The 18,512-nt window shown below is 42.7% G+C and overlaps 1 protein-coding gene across 1 annotated transcript in view; it reads left to right on the top strand.

The window, feature by feature from the left end:
- The first annotated feature begins 548 nt into the window (after positions 1–548).
- The window catches only part of BGN (biglycan), a 57,426-nt gene continuing 39,462 nt past the window's right edge, over positions 549–18,512 (top strand). Inside the window, exon 1 of the mRNA XM_040406142.1 lies at positions 549–909. The gene's annotated coding sequence lies outside the window, so the exon portion shown is untranslated. The remainder of the gene's footprint in view (positions 910–18,512) is intronic.

The raw sequence follows: 18,512 nt of genomic DNA on the forward strand, positions 1-18,512 counted from the left end.
GTTTACTTTTCTTTATATTTAGGTTTCCTCCTGGTTGGAGGAACCAGAGGGAACCCTACAGCTCAAGGTGAATCTCATCCACATCACGTTGGTCTAAATCCATCATGTTGTGCCTATTTCACTGAATCTGATTCCGTCAAGTTGTGCCCACTTAAATTTTCTCAGTTGGGCACTTTTCCTACGTTGACAGCACCAGTAAATCCCCAGATGGCGTTAAGGGTATTATCTTATGAAGCCAACAATTAAGGGGGACTACAATTTAAAAAGGGGCATGGTCCTTACTGTAAGAAGGACCATATCACAACAGCATTGGCCCACACGTGTTTAAAGTCTCGGCGCCATCTATGAACAGACCCCATTACGTAGCCTTGGAGTAGACAATGTAAACAGCCTGCCACTCACTATAATCAAAGCAAAACAAACATGGGATTGGTTTCAGTTTTTTTTCCCCCTTAGGATATTTTTCATTGTGGAAAAACATTTGGAGGAAGATGGAGCAGTCGATGAGGGATTTTTTTTTATTTTTATTTTTTGGCAGGTGGGATGATGAAAGCCACATGTCACTGAAACCTCAAGTCGTTTACATGTATTATGTCTTTCGAGAGGGGAGGAGGAGGTAGATGCAATCCGAGCATTGAGTGCTCCGCTGTCTGCAAGGAAATTACATCTTTAAACCTCACACACAAAACCCTGCAGCTAGCAGCACCAGTCCAGTCAGTCAGACTAAGGGGGGCAGCAGGGTGGGAGCCTCCTTCTTCAACACAAGAATTGAAAGTCAAGAAGCAAAGGGTTGAAGAACAATAAACTCCTCTGGGGACAGGGACAAGTCTTTTTGGAAACTTAACACTGCATTTAAAATTGTATCACCGGAAAGAAAACTATATTTGAAGTAAGAAGAAAGAGGACAAGGTAAGGTAGAACGCTCTTGATTGAAGTCTAATATCTAAACCTTCTCTAGGAGGTGGACCTATATTTGTTTTTCTTGATTTTTGTCATTCAATTTCTAAATAGAGCCATATAAATAATTACAGAACATTGTTGGTTTCATTGTTAGATCTACCTTCTAGTTATCCAAAAATATCATTTTTGTTTAGAACAAAAGTTTTTGATCAAAGAATTCAGATTTTAATAATTTCTAGGGAAATGGTAGAGCAAGTCACAGTTGCAGTCAGCAGAGTGCTCTTCATTGGTATGCAGAATGGTTTGATGTGGTACATTGTTGTGAGGAAGGGTAGAACTGGCAGTTTTCTGAAAAGAGAAACTTCTGAAGTGTATGAATGAGACAGTGGAAGTGCGCAGGACGTACTGACAATTAGAGAGCTTCCAGTAACCACCAGCAGAGAAACCACAGGATCTCACAAAAGATTTGATGCGTATAGAGGTTTTTGTTAGGAGGACAGATGATGTACCCACAGGACTCTGTGCCAGCTGCTCAGGACTTGGTTCATTCAGTTTATACTTACATCAGGATTTAAAAGAATTCTCCATTCTTGTACAATTCACATTATTTGATTTGAGTATGAAGCTCTCATACTTTCTAATATGGACCTGCAAATCTCCTGGGCTATTGCCACATGAATGTTTGACCACCATGCTAGGGGATAGATATGACAAAGTTTGAGCATTGTCATGTGCTCTTTTTAAATACCTTTATTTATAATGCTTCATTTACTCATGTTTCTATCTTGTAACTTGTTTTGAGACTATCATTCCTAATCCTTATATTTGATATGGTTGGTTTATGTGGTAGTTGGTGGTTTCTAATATTTTTTGTAATCTAAAGTAGGTGGTTAAATTTTATGGAACTGCCTTTTTAAAAAATATAACTTGCACCCAGTCTTTTTATTGAAGACAAACAGTAGGTTGTTGCATTGTGATCTGAAGGGTGTATGCTATTTCAAAAGTGATCCAAAAGTCCCGCAAAGAGGGGACCCCAGTTACTCTTTTCCAGATCTCACTTGGTTGGCCAAGATGGGCAAAATCAGCCCAACTTTCGTCTAATGTTGCCAATGACAGAACCATATGTTGTGTGCAACAGTATACTAGAATCTTAGGTGCTTTTCTTTTACCCCTGGTTCCACCTATGATCACACACCCTTAGTAGTACCGTATGACATCCCTTTATGGTTTCTTCTTCCATCAGCACCAGAGGTGACCTAAATTTTTGATTTCCCAATTGCCTATTATATTTATTATATTATGACTGTAACACAAAATATAAAATACTTTGTGAAGTTTTATGGTCATATTATATCAGACAGCCTCCTTCTGGGAGGTCTGAATTTTCAGAACCTCCACCCCCTGTGAGTAAGAGCCTGAAACCCCATATTGTTCATGTCATGGCTACAACCACAGCCCATAAACCGCTGTCTAAAAGATATTTCCTGTTTAAATCACTTCTAGCCATTGTAAATACTGATTTGAGACTATAAGTTACGTAAGAGTTTTTTCACTTCAGAGTCAATATAATATTCTAGATTTGGTAAGGAGGTCCAGATCTTTTACGGAGGACAAGGGAAACTTTGTATTGATGACTAGAAAATCTTTGGATTATTAGTCAATGGAAATCTGCATTGTCTGAAGTCGGAAGACCATTCAAGCGAGGATAATGCACAAAGGCCAATTTATGTAGAGTCAACTTGTCAAGGAAAACTAGAAAACTAGAAAACAATTTTTGCCTAAGTTAAGGACCATCTCCTACCCTAAGAAATCTTATCTACCTAGAGTCTTGTCATCTGCGGGGTTGTCTTGGTCAGATGCCTCCAGATCAAGACTTGGCTGTGTGGTCATCATCTACTGGGCATATGCTCTCTGCTGGTTATCAAGGGGTCAGATGACCAGTTAGATCCTGAAAGTGGCACTTGATCATGATATGGAGAAAGTGGACCAGGAGGACCTCCAATAACTCCCCATTCCTGGACCCCAGCACTGAGTGTTGGACTGAGGTTCTTGGGGCTCACTGGAGGAAATAAACCGAGGCTCCATTCTCCATCTATATAGAACAACTTAGGCAATGTAATTTCTTCAAGATCATGCCATTGCTTTAAAACTCTAGGCAAAAAGTTTATCATTGGCATCAGGGTCAACTGGCCCAACAGAATACCAGAGGATCCTCTTGGTGGCCCAGGCTCTCACACCATAAAGGATCCCAAAGGTCCAGCATGCCCGAACAGCTTACAGCTATGAGACTACAGCAGGGCATAGTGGGAGTTGTAGTTTTACAACAGCTGGAGGGCTGCAGGTTGAGAATCCCTGATATAGAACATATGAACATCTGCATTTAATCTTTGGTGTTATCATTGTACACACAGGATATATCATTGATAAGGTCAAATAGGTTATTTGCGAATCACCCCATAAGAAATAGACCCTAGTGGCATATGACTACATATGGCTACAAATTCAGCGTCAAATAAGGTTGCCTTCTGCTGGACCTTTGGGATCCTTTATGGTGTGAGAGCCTGGGCCACCAAGAGGATCCTCTGGTATTCTGTTGGGCCAGTTGATGCCAATGATAAACCTTTTGCCTAGAGTTTTAAAACAATGGCATGATCTTAAAAAAATTAAATTACAATTGAGATCTACAAGTATCATCTTGCAAGCATCTCTGACACAACACTCAACTAATTTCTTGGAAAGATGAGAATGTTGACATGCAAGTATTCATGATAAGGAGATATCATGGTTGAACTGAGAGCGGTATGGAAAATTCCCTATAGTCACAGGATTAGGCATATGTGATTTTATAACCTTAATGTGCGCTGGGAAAAAAGGGTTCTTTTGGCTACAGGAATGGAAAATGCTCAGTCTAGGAGAGGCAAAAGCTGCTGTCTCAGACTTAGGGTGACTTAAGAGAAAGCAAAATAAGACAGACGTGCCCAATTTCATGCACCCTGGGGGGTCTGGAATGTCAACTTTAGTATTATATCATAGAAGTCTTATACATTATAGAGACGCGCCCAGACATATGGAGCCTTACCTACTAAAACAAACGATAATAGAATATGATCCTCTATAGGTCCGTATGTAATATAATCATGAAGAACCTTAGTAATACCAAGATCTACTAGATTACCACATTCACCGGTTGTTGTCCACCTATGCTCAGGTCCATTTTCAGTGGTCGTGTAGAATTTCAGGTTTTTGAATTTGTGTCTGCCTTTGAATCTTGGAAGTTCTGGAGAATGAGGTGGATCTATCACTGAGAACCCTATAAGTTGTGTAAATGAGGACCACTGTCTAGTAGCAGCCTCCATGCGTCTAAAGTGACCAGTGGTGCAGATGGAATAGTCATGTTCAGAGGTGTGAGTTGTAGCTCCTGGGTCCCAATGCAAAACCTACAGTTGGGACCCCAACAGCTGTGCATCATTTACAGTACCAGTCTCCTCACTTGGTGTAGTGATACCTGTTGGGCTTCCTTGACTGGACAAATAGTTTGAAGTTCACAGGCCCTCATGGAAAAAAATGCAACAAGGTCACCCATCTAACAAGAACCATTTATAATAATGGTGTCTTCTCATGAGGCAGAGGGGTCAGGTACGACTGTTATCTCAGCGCTAGTTTGTTCACATCCTACTAGTGTTGGTATCTGGTTCCTTAGGTATTTTTTTCCATATCATATGGCACTTATTCTAGAAATCAGTGGTGGTCCAAGAACCATCTCCACCATGCACCTAGGTTACCAATCTTATTTTTTTTCTGCATAACTTTTAAGCCATTGATGTAGTCAATGTAGCCTATACACAAGCTTCTCCAGCATTCAAAAATCACAGACACGTAAATTTTTTTATAGACAGTGCAAAATTGCCCCATTATTATGGATTGTGTGGAGTTTGCGGATGCTTGGCAACCCTGCAATACATTTGCAATGGCACTTCCTATAGTCCCCAGGAGATGTTGCTGTGCATAGCGTTTATTGGTCCCACCTTCATCAACATCATTAGGTGCCAAGTTCTTATGTCTCACCATTGAAATAAATGAGAGCAGCCTTGCAGTAACCAGCTCTGTCCACTACACAATGGATGGAGCTGTTTTGGCTCTGACTACTGGCACTGAAGCTGCCTTGAAACAGCTGATCAGTGGGGGGTGGGTGGATCCCGATGATCCGATATTGATGGCCTGTCCTGAAGTTACCCCATTAATAGTAAAATCCTGGGCAAACCCTTTATGTACAATATTCTTTATGGAATATGTTCAGAAAAATGCTCTGAATGTTTTATATCTATATAAATGTGGCAGAGATTCTAAAGGTGGAGTAAACTGGAAGACTAAACAAAGAAGCACGTGGAATGTAGTTTCCCATTTATGAGGGTTAAAAAGCCAAAATATGACTGTGATTGGTTCGGTATAACGGGCTAGACTCACATTCTTTATTTAAATGGAGAATTTCAAAGTTCGGGTTGTCACACCCATCAGTGTAAACTTCAGTCCAACTATGTTAGAATGGGTTTATATGTAGCCTGTAGCAGGGAAAACACCAACACAACAAAAGTGGGCCCCCATGCAAGAGGAGTATGGACTCCTAGATGTGCAACTACTAATTTGACAGTGGGGTACTAGACATGGCATAGATGCCTTTATTCATGGCTGTGCAAAAAAAAAGAAAAACTTTATTGGCGTACCAATCTAGCAATAACTATGAGACGTGGATGGGAATGGGTGTATTTCCTTACTAGTTGTGATGTCATAGCAGCTTAACTGGCTGAGGGAAACATAGTGGTGATGTCACAGCTGTTACATGAAAGGAACATAGTGGTGATGTCACAGCTGTTACATGAAGGAAACATACTGTAGTAGTGATGTCACAGCTGTTACCTGTAAGAAACATAGTGGTGATGTCACAGCTGTTATATGAAGGAAACATACTGTAGTAGTGATGTCACAGCTGTTACCTGTAAGAAACATAGTGGTGATGTCACAGCTGTTATATGAAGGGAACATAGTGGTGATGTCACAGCTGTTACCTGTAAGAAACATAGTGGTGATGTCACAGCTGTTATATGAAGGAAACATAGTGGTGATGTCACAGCTGTTATATGAAGGAAATATAGTGGTGATGTCACAGCTGTTATATGAAGGAAATATAGTGGTGATGTCACAGCTGTTATATGAAGGAAACATAGTGGTGATGTCACAGCTGTTATATGAAGGAAATATAGTGGTGATGTCACAGCTGTTACATGAAGGGAACATAGTGGTGATGACACAGCTGTTACCTGTAAGAAACATAGTGGTGATGTCACAGCTGTTACCTGTAAGAAACATAGTGGTGATGTCACAGCTGTTACATGAAGGGAACATAGTGGTGATGTCACAGCTGTTACATGAAGGGAACATAGTGGTGATGTCACAGCTGTTACCTGTAAGAAACATAGTGGTGATGTCACAGCTGTTACCTGTAAGAAACATAGTGGTGATGTCACAGCTGTTACATGAAGGGAACATAGTGGTGATGTCACAGCTGTTACCTGTAAGAAACATAGTGGTGATGTCACAGCTGTTATATGAAGGGAACATAGTGGTGATGTCACAGCTGTTACCTGTAAGAAACATAGTGGTGATGTCACAGCTGTTACCTGTAAGAAACATAGTGGTGATGTCACAGCTGTTACATGAAGGGAACATAGTGGTGATGTCACAGCTGTTACCTGTAAGAAACATAGTGGTGATGTCACAGCTGTTACCTGTAAGAAACATAGTGGTGATGTCACAGCTGTTACATGAAGGGAACATAGTGGTGATGTCACAGCTGTTATATGAAGGAAATATAGTGGTGATGTCACAGCTGTTACATGAAGGGAACATAGTGGTGATGTCACAGCTGTTATATGAAGGAAATATAGTGGTGATGTCACAGCTGTTATATGAAGGAAATATAGTGGTGATGACACATCTGTTGCCTGTAAGAAACATAGTGATGATGTCACAGCGGTTACATGAAGGAAATATAGTGGTGATGACACAGCTGTTTCCTGAAGGAAGCATGGTTGTGATGTCACAGCTGTTACCCGAAGGAAGCATAGTTGTGATGTCACAGCTGTTACCTGAGGGAAGCTTAGTGTTGATGTTACAACTGATACCTAAAGAAAACAGTGGTGATGTCACAGCTGTTTCCTGAAGCAAGCATGGTTGTGATGTCACAGGGATTTTACCTGAAGGAAACATAGTTGTGATGCCACAGCCGTTACTTGTGGTGATGTCACAGCTGTTAATTGAAGAAAACAGTGGCGATGACTAGTGTTCACTAATTGTGAATATCGCCACTTAAGAGAATTTGCAAAGATTTAGAATATAGTGCGAATATTCTAGATTTTTTTTTTCATCTGAACCCATGATCCCTCCCTGCTTCTTGCTTGTGGGCCAATGAGAAGGCTGCAATGTCTTTGTCTGAGCTTAGCAACATCCTTAGCAACCAATAGGAAAGTTCCCTACCCCTTACTATATAAGAACCTCCCCGGCAGCCATTTTCTGTAGTTTTATGGAGTTCTGAGAGAGAGAGCAGTGACATTGCTGTGCTCTGTGCTTTCCACTCATTACATTAGATAGTTAGTTAGCTTATATATATATATATAATACAGATAGTTAGTGGGAGATAGTCAGTGTAGGTTATATCCTGATATAGTGTAGCTGATTCTGCTGTCCATACATACATGCTACAGACATAGTGCTGTGATGTCACAGCAATACTTAGTGCACCAATCAGTAATATGTAGTCAGACCTGCTAAAATGTGAAATTGCACGTATTGCGCCAAAATATGCGCATCATTAATTGCCGATTTGCGCAATCGCGAATATATTGGAGCACTCTATCTGCATATAAAGCTATTGTAATGTTCTGACGTGCCAACCATTTTCTCCAGTCTCAGGAAACTTCTAGCAGCTTGAAAAATTTAGCAAAAGTGACCCACGCCTGTATTGCCGACTTTCGCAATCAAGAAAATAATGGCGAATTTTCGAATTTATGACGAATATTCACCCAAATATTCGCAAAATATTGCGATGTTGAACATTGCCCCTGCGGCTCATCACTAGTGATGACACAGCTGCTACCTGAAGGAAACATAGTGGTGATGTCACACAGTGGTGATGTCACAGTTACCGGAAGGAAACATAGTGGTGATGTCACAGCTGTTACCTGAAGGAAACATAGTGATGATGTCACAGCTGTTACCTGAAGGAAACATAGTGGTGATGTCACAGCTGGTACCTGAAGGAAGCATAGTTGTGATGTCACAGCTGGTACCTGAAGGAAGCATAGTTGTGATGTCACAGCTGGTACCTGAAGGAAGCATAGTTGTGATGTCACAGCTGGTACCTGAAGGAAGCATAGTTGTGATGTCACAGCTGATACCTGAAGGAAGCATAGTTGTGATGTCACAATTGTCACTTGAAGGAAGCATAGCTTTCATGCCACAGCTGTTAATTGAAGGAAACATAGTGGTAATGTCACAGCTGTTACCTGAGGGACACATAGTTGTGATGTCACAACAAGATACTTGAGTGAAATACACCTGTGATATCACAACAGCTTACTTAAAGGGGCTGTCCAAGATTTTTTTAAAATAAGTTATCCCCCCCCACCACCACCTCTACCACCCAGAGTTACCTGTGAAAAAAGCCTCCCACCGCTCCATTCAAGCAGGATGAGCCAGGGCTGTCTTCACTGGACTTCCTGTCCCTGTCTGTCAACTTCCTGCATGGATGGGTCACATGTGCAGCCAATGACTGGCCTCAACGGTGATGTGTCCCCAAGAGCCATGTCACTGCTGGGTAAAGTGACGCTTGGGGACACGTCACAGCTAAGGCCAGTCAATGGCTCAGCAGTCCACGTGACTTTGTCCATGCAGGAAGTTGACAGACAGGGACTCCACAGAAGTCCACAGAAGACAGCCACAAACCTGGTTGGGAATATATAATTATAGATTTCTTAAATAAATTACATGGCTTCTCCGACATTCCGGCTCGGAGCTACGGTAGATTTTGGTAATTTATCCCAGGATCTGGTGTAAATATTGATGATGGCCTATGGCCCTGTCCACACTCTGCCCTCACCACACCACCTTTTTGTAAAATTGGCAAGGGCAGTGTATGATGCCAATTGTGACTGCAAAAGTTCCAATGACATTGAAAAGTCGAAGATCCCAGAGAGATCTTCCCAATCACTGTTTTGCTACATTTATATCAAGCTGACAGCTCAAGGGGAGTGTCTTCTCTGCTGCAGCTCAGGGGCCGTGTCCATGCTCTCCCTATCACAGCTCAAGGGGAGTGTCTTCTCTGCTGCAGCTCAGGGGGCGTGTCCATGCTCTCCCTATCACAGCTCAAGGGGAGTGTCTTCTCTGCTGCAGCTCAGGGGGCGTGTCCATGCTCTCCCTATCACAGCTCAAGGGGAGTGTCTTCTCTGCTGCAGCTCAGGGGGCGTGTCCATGCTCTCCCTATCACAACTCCGGAGGCAGCTGAAGGATGGAACTGAGCATGTGCAGCCATCTCAGTGAGCAGGACAAAGATATAAGAAAATAAAACAACCAGCAGGTGGCGCTGTACAGATACATTTTATTGAATAACTCAGTGGCTATGCAAAAAATTTTATTACATGCAATTACAAAAGTATTCAAATCCAGGTGCTGGTTTGAAAAGTGTAGAATATTTTTTGTGGGACAACCCCTTTAAATCCTTATTTTGAAACCAGTTATATAAAAGTGGTTGCTGTGCCTGTTGTATTTTTATACTTTTCTTGCTGCACGCTCTCCAGTAGTTAATTGCAACTACTGCCTAATTGTCTAAACATCCCTTTACACAGGCAATTAGAGTTCACACTGCCAGATAATCGCTAATGAGTGTTCAAACCACCAGATAATCGCTAACGAGCATTCCTATGAATGCTTGTTAGCGATCATCTGACCGAGAATCAGTCCATGTGAAAGGCCCTTAAGTCTAAATACTTAATCGCTCCTACCGCCCAGGACTATTGTCGCGCACTCATATGTTCTTATGAGTGCGGGACAATAGTCCCGCGGGCGGCCCAACGTGCACAGCATCATTGTAATCTATGATGCTGTGCGCTCCCGTGCGCACGATCAATGCCGCTCCGGGAGATATGGCCCGCTCACGGACCATATGTCTCGGAGGGCATACGATCGTGTGCAAGAGGCTTAAGTCTAATTGTCACCTGCACCTTACAGGGTTTCATACATAGGGCTCTCACTTTCAAGGTCTTCACTGACTTAATTTGGCTTTGTCCTTAAAGCTGACATTGTGTTACATACACGCCCGCTGCCTCTACTTAAATACGGTGTGAACTGGTTCCATTACTGAATGAGTCCCTGGCCTAGGACTGTATTCCTGACTAAGAAGGTCTATAACTGGCAGTGGGAACACCTTTGTAAGTCCACTGATATGTGTGGAATCTCTGCCACCATAGTCGTTTCACCATGATGTACATCTCCACTATGCAGAACATGTTCCAGCACGATCAAAGGATTATACTATGAAAGAAGGTTATGGTTGTGTATATTTTCATCTCACAGGAGATTTTAGCACATCACATCAGGATGATGACATTTATGATAATGCAAAAAAACATTTATACCAAGTGGATTTTAGGATAAAACTTCATACCTACTCAGGTCACCAAGAGAATGGGCTATTGACTGTCCATCACTGTCCTGGGGTTGTCTAGGATTTTACAATTGATCGCCTATCTTTAGGATAGGCAATGACCAACATTGGTTTGGCCCACCAGAGTACTTGAGGATGCTCCTTTGGGCCCAGTCCTTGATACCATGGTGAGCCCCAAAGACCCAGGAGAAAAAAGACAATTGGTGGCTGACTTTTAAGGCAATAACTTGTCACTAGGGTCTATTTATCAAAATCTATTAGACTTTATTCATGATATGGGGGTTGGGCCCCGAGCATCATTTCCACTGGTGGGCTCAAGGAACCGCAGTCTGTCACTGGCCATCACTGATCAGTGGGTCTCAGTGAGTCATCTGATCAGTGGGTGTCCAACACCCCTTACCCCTACCTATCAACTGTACCTAACCAGCTCCAGCCACTACACAGTGGATGGAGAAAAGTTGTAGCTGTAGCTACCCTGAAAGAGCTGATCAGCAGGGGTGCGGGTGTTGGAGCCCGAAGAATCAGATAGTGATGGCCTATTCTGAGGATAGGCCATGAATTGTAAAATTCTGGACACCCCCTTTAATGACACTACAAACAATAGTAGAACACAGTATATAACATCATAGCTAGGGGTTACCACTTGGCACTACATGTGCTCCAAGTGCTAGGCACAAAAGGTGACATCAACTAGCCAGACAGAGAATTTAGACTCAAGGCTAGGGCAGTGAACTGAATATTTGTCATGGGTAAAGAAAAACCTAGCCCCCTTTTGATATCTAGTGTCCTCTGCCCACATTGGGTTCATCCTACAACTGCTTCTTGAAAATTTGCAGCAGCTGGTGGTTAACATTCAGCATAGGACATATCATGAGAGTCAAAAATTCAATGGGCATCATTTCCCATGTCCTTTCCAAAGCTGTCAGGAAACCCATGGCTTTCTATAAACCATGCCCATTTTCAAGCCAATATGATCTGAATTGAGTAACTGTTGACCAAACATTCTTTTGACCATACACTATCTTTCCCAAACTTCTCATAAACTTTTGCACTTGGCTCCAGTGGACGGAAGGCTTGAATGGGAGCTGAGCTGCAGTACCCCGACATGGCCACTACACAGTGGACAGAACCTTGTGCTTCTGGCACTGTCCACGCTATAATTTCCAAAACAGCCGATCGGTGGGGGTGCTGAGTGTTGGACACCCACAGAATTGATATTAAAGGGGCTGGCCCATCTCATACATTGGGGCATATCCCACCTCTGCGACCCGCACCTATCTCCAGAAGAGAGCCTGCAAACTAAAGGAGAGCAGACCACGAACGGGTGACCGCCTTGCATTAATTTCTATTGGAATGACAGAAGTAGCCAAGGTGAGGCCGGCAAAGTGAAGGGGAGCGGACCTTGCATGAACATCTGCCCTCCATTAATTTCTATGGGACTGCTGAAAATAGCAGAGTCCTGGCTCGGCTAATTCCGTCAGCCCCATAGAAATTAATGCAGCGGCGGCTGCGCTTGCGCAGTGTGCTTTCCATCTATTTCCATGGGACTTCCGAAAAAAGGCGAGTGTGCTGCTCTGCTATTTTAGACACTTCTATGGAAACGAATGAAGATCAGTTCTAGATGCAGGCTCCATTCTAGATATAGGTGCAGGTCCCAGCGGTGGGACCCACACTTGTCAGACATTGGGGGCATATCCTAGCGATATTCTCCCAATTAATGAGATGGGCCAACCCCTATAATTTCCTATCTTGAGGATAGTCCATCAATATCTAAGTCCTGGAAAACCACATGTATGGACAGTTTTGGTTGGCCATAGTACTGATGGAGGACATACGTTTGTTGAGTTGGTGATAAACACTTATGGTTTAAAAAAAACCTGGGTGAACCCTAATCTAATATTTATGGCTGTCTTATCATCCACTTGTGAATATAGTCTATTAATTCACCATTTATTGGTCTACACCAGGCAGGGTTTTTTAAAAGGGTTTGTCTGGCTACTTGCTAATGACCCACATTAGGACATATTGTAGTGATCGAGGGCTCCGATGATGGGGATAACCCATTGGCTAGAGTCAATGGTACAGGACTGGAGCACCATAGACATGTAATAAAAATGAATGGATCCTAAATAATGCATCATTCACACTCCTATTATACAAGTTTTGAGTTGAGCAGGACTATAAAATGGCACTCATAAAAGTTTACGTCCCAAACTGTACCTTATTATGTGTACGATTTCAATTGCACAAGTTACATGGGGTGCAGAGATTGCAGTTGTATTCAGGCTATGGTGCCTAAGAGAGTCCAGGAGTCCTCTTTGACTTATAAAGACACCAGTATTATAAATGGCACATGCTAGTTGAGGGGTCTCTTTTATACACTTTGGATTGGGGCCTAGTAGCTTCAAGTTAAGCCTCTGATAAAGGAATAGAATAGACCACAGAAACATGTCTTGTGAGCTCTAATAAGCGCTACCAAAACAGCTACAGGACCCGTCTATCCAACCGCCATCCCCTGCACCCAGAGAATTTTTGACCAACCTACAACTTGTTAGGAACCCTTTTCCTACAATCTACTTTCCCACATGATGGAACTTTTTGGGTCACCTCCACCATGCGTGTCATGCGGGTAGAAGGACTATCTTTTCTACTTGTTTGATCTGGATGATATGGATGATTAGAATCTTTTTCAGACCCCATAGCTCAGCAGATACAGGACTGCACCAAGCATGAAAGATCATCTGACCCTTGAAAAGTTCAGTTGTGTTTGCAAAGTCAGAAGTAGTAGCTTATACAAACACAATAGGATGATAAGGAGCAGTAGGGGACAAAGCCACTCTGCTGTACTGCTCAGTGCAATGAATGCTATTTCCTCCATTAGTTTTCGTTTCTCCAAGAATGCCAAGGAACTTGGTGGAACCTACCCAGGAAATGATAACGACCTTTGAAATATTTGTACCTCAGGACTCCACAGAAGCTGCAGGCAACACGTTGGGATGTGCCAAACTGTAAATACCAATATCATAACATATATCCAATCTGTCTGGCTCCATGTGCGCTTTTAAGGCTTGTAACCTAACACTCAGAAGGACTTCCAACCTCCTGCCTGAACAGGTCGTGTTTGTTGGTTGTGTACGCTTGTAGCGTCCCAAAATGCACACTATGAATCTACGTAAAAGGTAAGTAACTTTGCAAATACCTGAGATTGCTTATATGCTACCTATCCTGAGGCTCAGCATTTCTTTTACTCCAGAGCTGAATTCAAAATTCTGAACTGAAGGTGGCCATAGACATTAGATAAATGTCAGATGAATCTGCTATTCCGGCAGGGCTGGCTGACCATGTAATGCATAAAAGCACCTTTCAACATTTGCTACACGTTTTTCGTTATGTCAGTCAATAAGCACTTGGCATAGGAGATATAATTTCCTCTAAAAATAATCAGAGACAGTAGCTGCAGGAAGAGCATTGTCTGTGCTCTATGTAACACCACTCATCTCCAGATTCTGACATCAGAAGGTGGTGGCTATACAAATATCACTTACAGACATGTCTATATAAAATGTCCTTTTGTTTACAGGGCACATAAATCACACGAGTAGTGGGAGGCTATTTTTTTTATAATTGTATTTTACTCATTTCGGGCTAAACATCCTTTTTTCAATTGGTCTTTATTAAAAATATTGAGCCGTTCTGTCACAAAGGGTTTGTCTAGTCATGTGAATAGTACTTTTAACTTTCACTTTGTGCTGGTCCTCTAATAACCCTTATCTCTAATTTACTAAGAGGTCATAAACACTTTAATTAGCCACATTCTTATCAGTAAGATAAGAACTGAGCTATACTGAGTGTTTATAATGTCAGAGAGCAGAAATAAGGAGCCCGTCAGCTCCCCAACTGATGGAAAAGAGAGAAAATCAAAAAGGCTGCATCTCAGCCCTGTACAAAAAAAAGGGCTCCATATTTGTAATAAAATGATTTTTAGCTCAAAATGAGTACAATGCAATAATAAAACAAAAACTGCCCTGAAAGATGTACATAGCCTTTAAGGGCCATTTACACTGAACAATTTAGCAGGCGATTGTCAGTGAAGGAGACAACTGCATATACTTGCAGCGATCTCCTCCATAGTATGGGGAGTAGTGATCTATAATGCCATTGCTTGTCCCCATACTGAATAATATTTTGCCAACAGCAGAGCATGTTTAGAATATATGATCTGCTGCTGGCAAGTGATGATTTTGATGTCCGCTCATTCAGGTAAACGGCGGCACCTTGACTCCTGCAGATAATCGCTTAAGAGCGTTCCTATGAACTCTTATTAGTGATTATCTGGCCGATTCTCGGCCAGTGTAAAGGGGCTTTTACTCTCTTATTTCTGTTGTGTGCTGGAAGCCATTGGCCGAATGAGCAGCTATTTAAGATGCATGGGGACCTTTTGGTTTTGGTAACATAAAATGGTTCTCTGTATTGCCACCTTCGAATAAATCCATGTGGTCTTACTCACCTTCAATCACCATGTTGAAGAGGGAACTAAGATTCATTAGAACAGGTGACCCAGCAAAAATACAGTTTGGTGCTCACTGGTGTTGTATTTAATTGTATTTGTTGGAGCACAATATGGTTCTATCAGGGCTGAGCCAAGGTTGGTGGAGGCCAATGAGCAAAAAGATGTGGTGGGTGCACAACTCTCAGTGACTGTGTCCTATAATGCATGGCTAATTGAAGCTTATGATACTCATTAGATACTTTTTGGCCAAAGTCGCTGATGTTGGCCTCTAACCGAACCATCTGTGTATGAGTGCAACCAAACTGTTGATCTTGTGTTCCCCTGTAGGTCAGTAGACTCTAGAGCAGATTGGGCATTGGAATGCCAAAAAAAGAGGAAGAAGTTGCATGTGTTATTCCATGGAATTCCTGGCCCCTATATGGTGGAGACCCATAGGTGCTTGCCCAATTTACCCTCTCTATAAGCCAGCCCTGCATTCTCAGCTCTTTTAACCACAAAATGTCAAGAACTGGCAAATGGGACCTATTGAGATGGCTTTTTGAACAATTTAGTCGCCATCAGTTGTCTGATGAGCTGCGACCTGTAGGTAGCCTGAATAATTTCTGCCAATCCTCCATTTCTTCTAGCTACAAGACAAGCTAGACGGGGCATCAGAGCTCTGAACAAAGAGAATAAGTTGTGTCTTATGGCTGGGAGTTCTTAAAAATTGCTTGAGGGATTGTAAAGGTGAAAGCCTCTCCATATTGACGACCTAACGGCCTAAGTTGCCCATTTTGCCATCTATATAATCCAGCCATGGCTTGTCTAAAAAAAAAGCAGACAGGGGTTAACTTTTGGACATTCATGTTCTTCCTGTGCACATTCTGCATACATTACACACAAAATCCAATGAACGAGATTAGAAGATTTATTATCTTTGGCACTGGCTGGATTGTAAGCAAAGCTATGCTGAAAGAAACCAGAAAATGAAGAAGGAATCAAGCTCACAGCTGGAGAGCCAGGAAACATAATTGTGACTGAATGAAAGAATGCTGCTCCGAGGGCTTCATAAAATGATTATGTTAACTAAACCCACACCCCTCCATACTGTAAGTCAGAACTTGACAAAGTAAAAACAGGCCACGGGGTAGAAACCAGGCCCGAAATGAAGGCTAGAGCAGAAAAAGCCTTATCTTCTGCAAAGGTGGTCACTCTTTCAAATATTTCTTTAGGGGGCACTGCAGCATGTAGCAAACAGGGGGCACCTTGGGCAGACTATGTGGGTGCTATTGATTGTGGGAAAGCATCTTGAAAGTATCTAGAGAACCATGACTGGGGGCAGTAGGGAATTTGCATGGACTGTCCCTAATTTGTCCCTAATTTGTCTGTCCCAGGCAGAAAATGGGTGAGGTTTATGACAGCCCCATCCAAAAGTTGGTGTTTTCAGGTGGGTTTGGGACGTTCCCATGGGCCACATATTTAGCAACAATGATGTGAGTATGGAATTGGGATTAGGAGGTCAGGACATGGTAATATAATAAGGCATATGGTGAGCGTTAAGGGGAAGTTGGATAGCATATTAGTTTGGGACAGTCATGTTGGCCAATGTTCAATAAGTGTAATTTTGGACACTAGTAGAAAAAAGTGGCCCTAAAAATACTCCCATAGATTTAGAAGAATGGGAATTCTTACTCCTTAGTGATGCCACACTATTCACATTTCACAGTTTTTGCGGTCAACATGGCTCATTTCACCATCCTTCAGACTGTGCTCTTGTGGTCCCTTCTGGGCATATAGTATAACAATGTGGCCCTTACAACAAATTTTGTTGTGCATCACTAGGGCCACCTCTATCTGCAGCTACCAAATATAGAATGTAGAAAGTGTTGTCTTAATGAATGAGCTTCGGAGATGGATCTCCACTTTTCTTTGTGATAGAAATTGACTACACTTATCCATCACCCTCTTTTTCCCCCCTTGCTACCGTTTTTGATTTCGGATACTCCATTTCATGAAATCGATCACCGGGTGAGAGAGTCCAGGAGAGGAGAGTGGAAAGGATTGGAGTGATCGTAGCAGAAACGGTGGTAGTAATTACTCACATAGGCAGTGCAGTAATGGAAAGGGCACACTTTTTCTTTCCTTCGGGGCGTTCCCTGGCTTTGGGGTTCTCCTGGCTGATGTTGTTTGAGGTGCCCTTGGTGGGTTTTGAGTTGCTAGGCAGAGCCCCTGGTCATAGATGGAGGGGGATGGTGGTACAGTGTGGTGATGCAGCCAAAGATAACACCAAGTTAACAGCAGAACAGTTCTTAACCGGCAGTCACAGTTCTTAATGCACATAGACAGTTAGTTTTTGCACAATTTGACAATTTTCCACAGATTGTACAGTTCTCACTGCTGCGAAGGTAGCTGATAGGCCAAGTTTTTTCTCTGAAGAAAATTGTTATTCACCCTGTACATTTTATAGCTCTAGCATAAGCATCCAGAAATAGGGGTACAACACTTCTCACTTTACGCAATGCAACCATGGGGAGGCCCCCATGCAAGACCGCTCTTGGGCTGCAAGTTTCCTCTTCAACGTGTAGTTTCTTCATACGGAAGGCCAGTCTGTCTCTAATGCTTGTCCAGGCTCCATAAGACATTTCTCCCAGACAAGAGACTTCACTATGGAGTCTCTAACGTCCTTTTTAGACAGATTTTCTCCACAGTCTGTAACTCTTCCACCCCTCCTCCCAACACGGAAATGCTCTTTAGGCTTTCGCTCTCTTTCTCCGCTTTTCTCTTACATGTTTGCTTCTCTGGCTGGCTTTGTATCAAGGGCTGTGTTCTTTTTGCATCTGCTCCCTCCACTGCCTAGATATACACTGTCTCTGCACCGAATACTCGGTTCTTAATCTAAGTTCCTATCCTATAAGGGTGACACAGACCCACCTAGCAACTGCTTTGCAGGATGAATCTATGCACATATGGTAAAACCACATTTCAAAACCCTTTTACAAATGGACGCTGCACATCAAGCCTGTAAAGTTAAAATGGTTTTCTGAGATTTTTATACTGTTGACCTATCCTCAGGATAGGTCATCAGTATCTGATTGGTAGGGGCCTGACACTGGGGACCCCGGCTGATCAGCTGTTTCAGAAGGCACTGGTGCTCCTGTGCGTGCCACGGCCTTCTCTCAGCTTTTCCTAGGCCGAGTGACGACACGTTCATCGGTCACGTGGCCTAGGAGCAGCTCAGCCCCCTTCAAGTGAATGAGACTGAGCTGCAATACCAAGAACAGCCACTATGAAATGTACGGCGCTGTGCTTGGTAAGCTGTAAGAAGGCCGTGGCGCTCACAGGAGGAACCAGTACCTTCTCAAAACATCTGATCGTGGGGGTCCCCCACGATCAGATACTGATAACCTA

This window comes from Bufo bufo, chromosome 8 (assembly GCF_905171765.1).
Source record: "Bufo bufo chromosome 8, aBufBuf1.1, whole genome shotgun sequence".
NCBI lineage: Eukaryota > Metazoa > Chordata > Amphibia > Anura > Bufonidae > Bufo > Bufo bufo.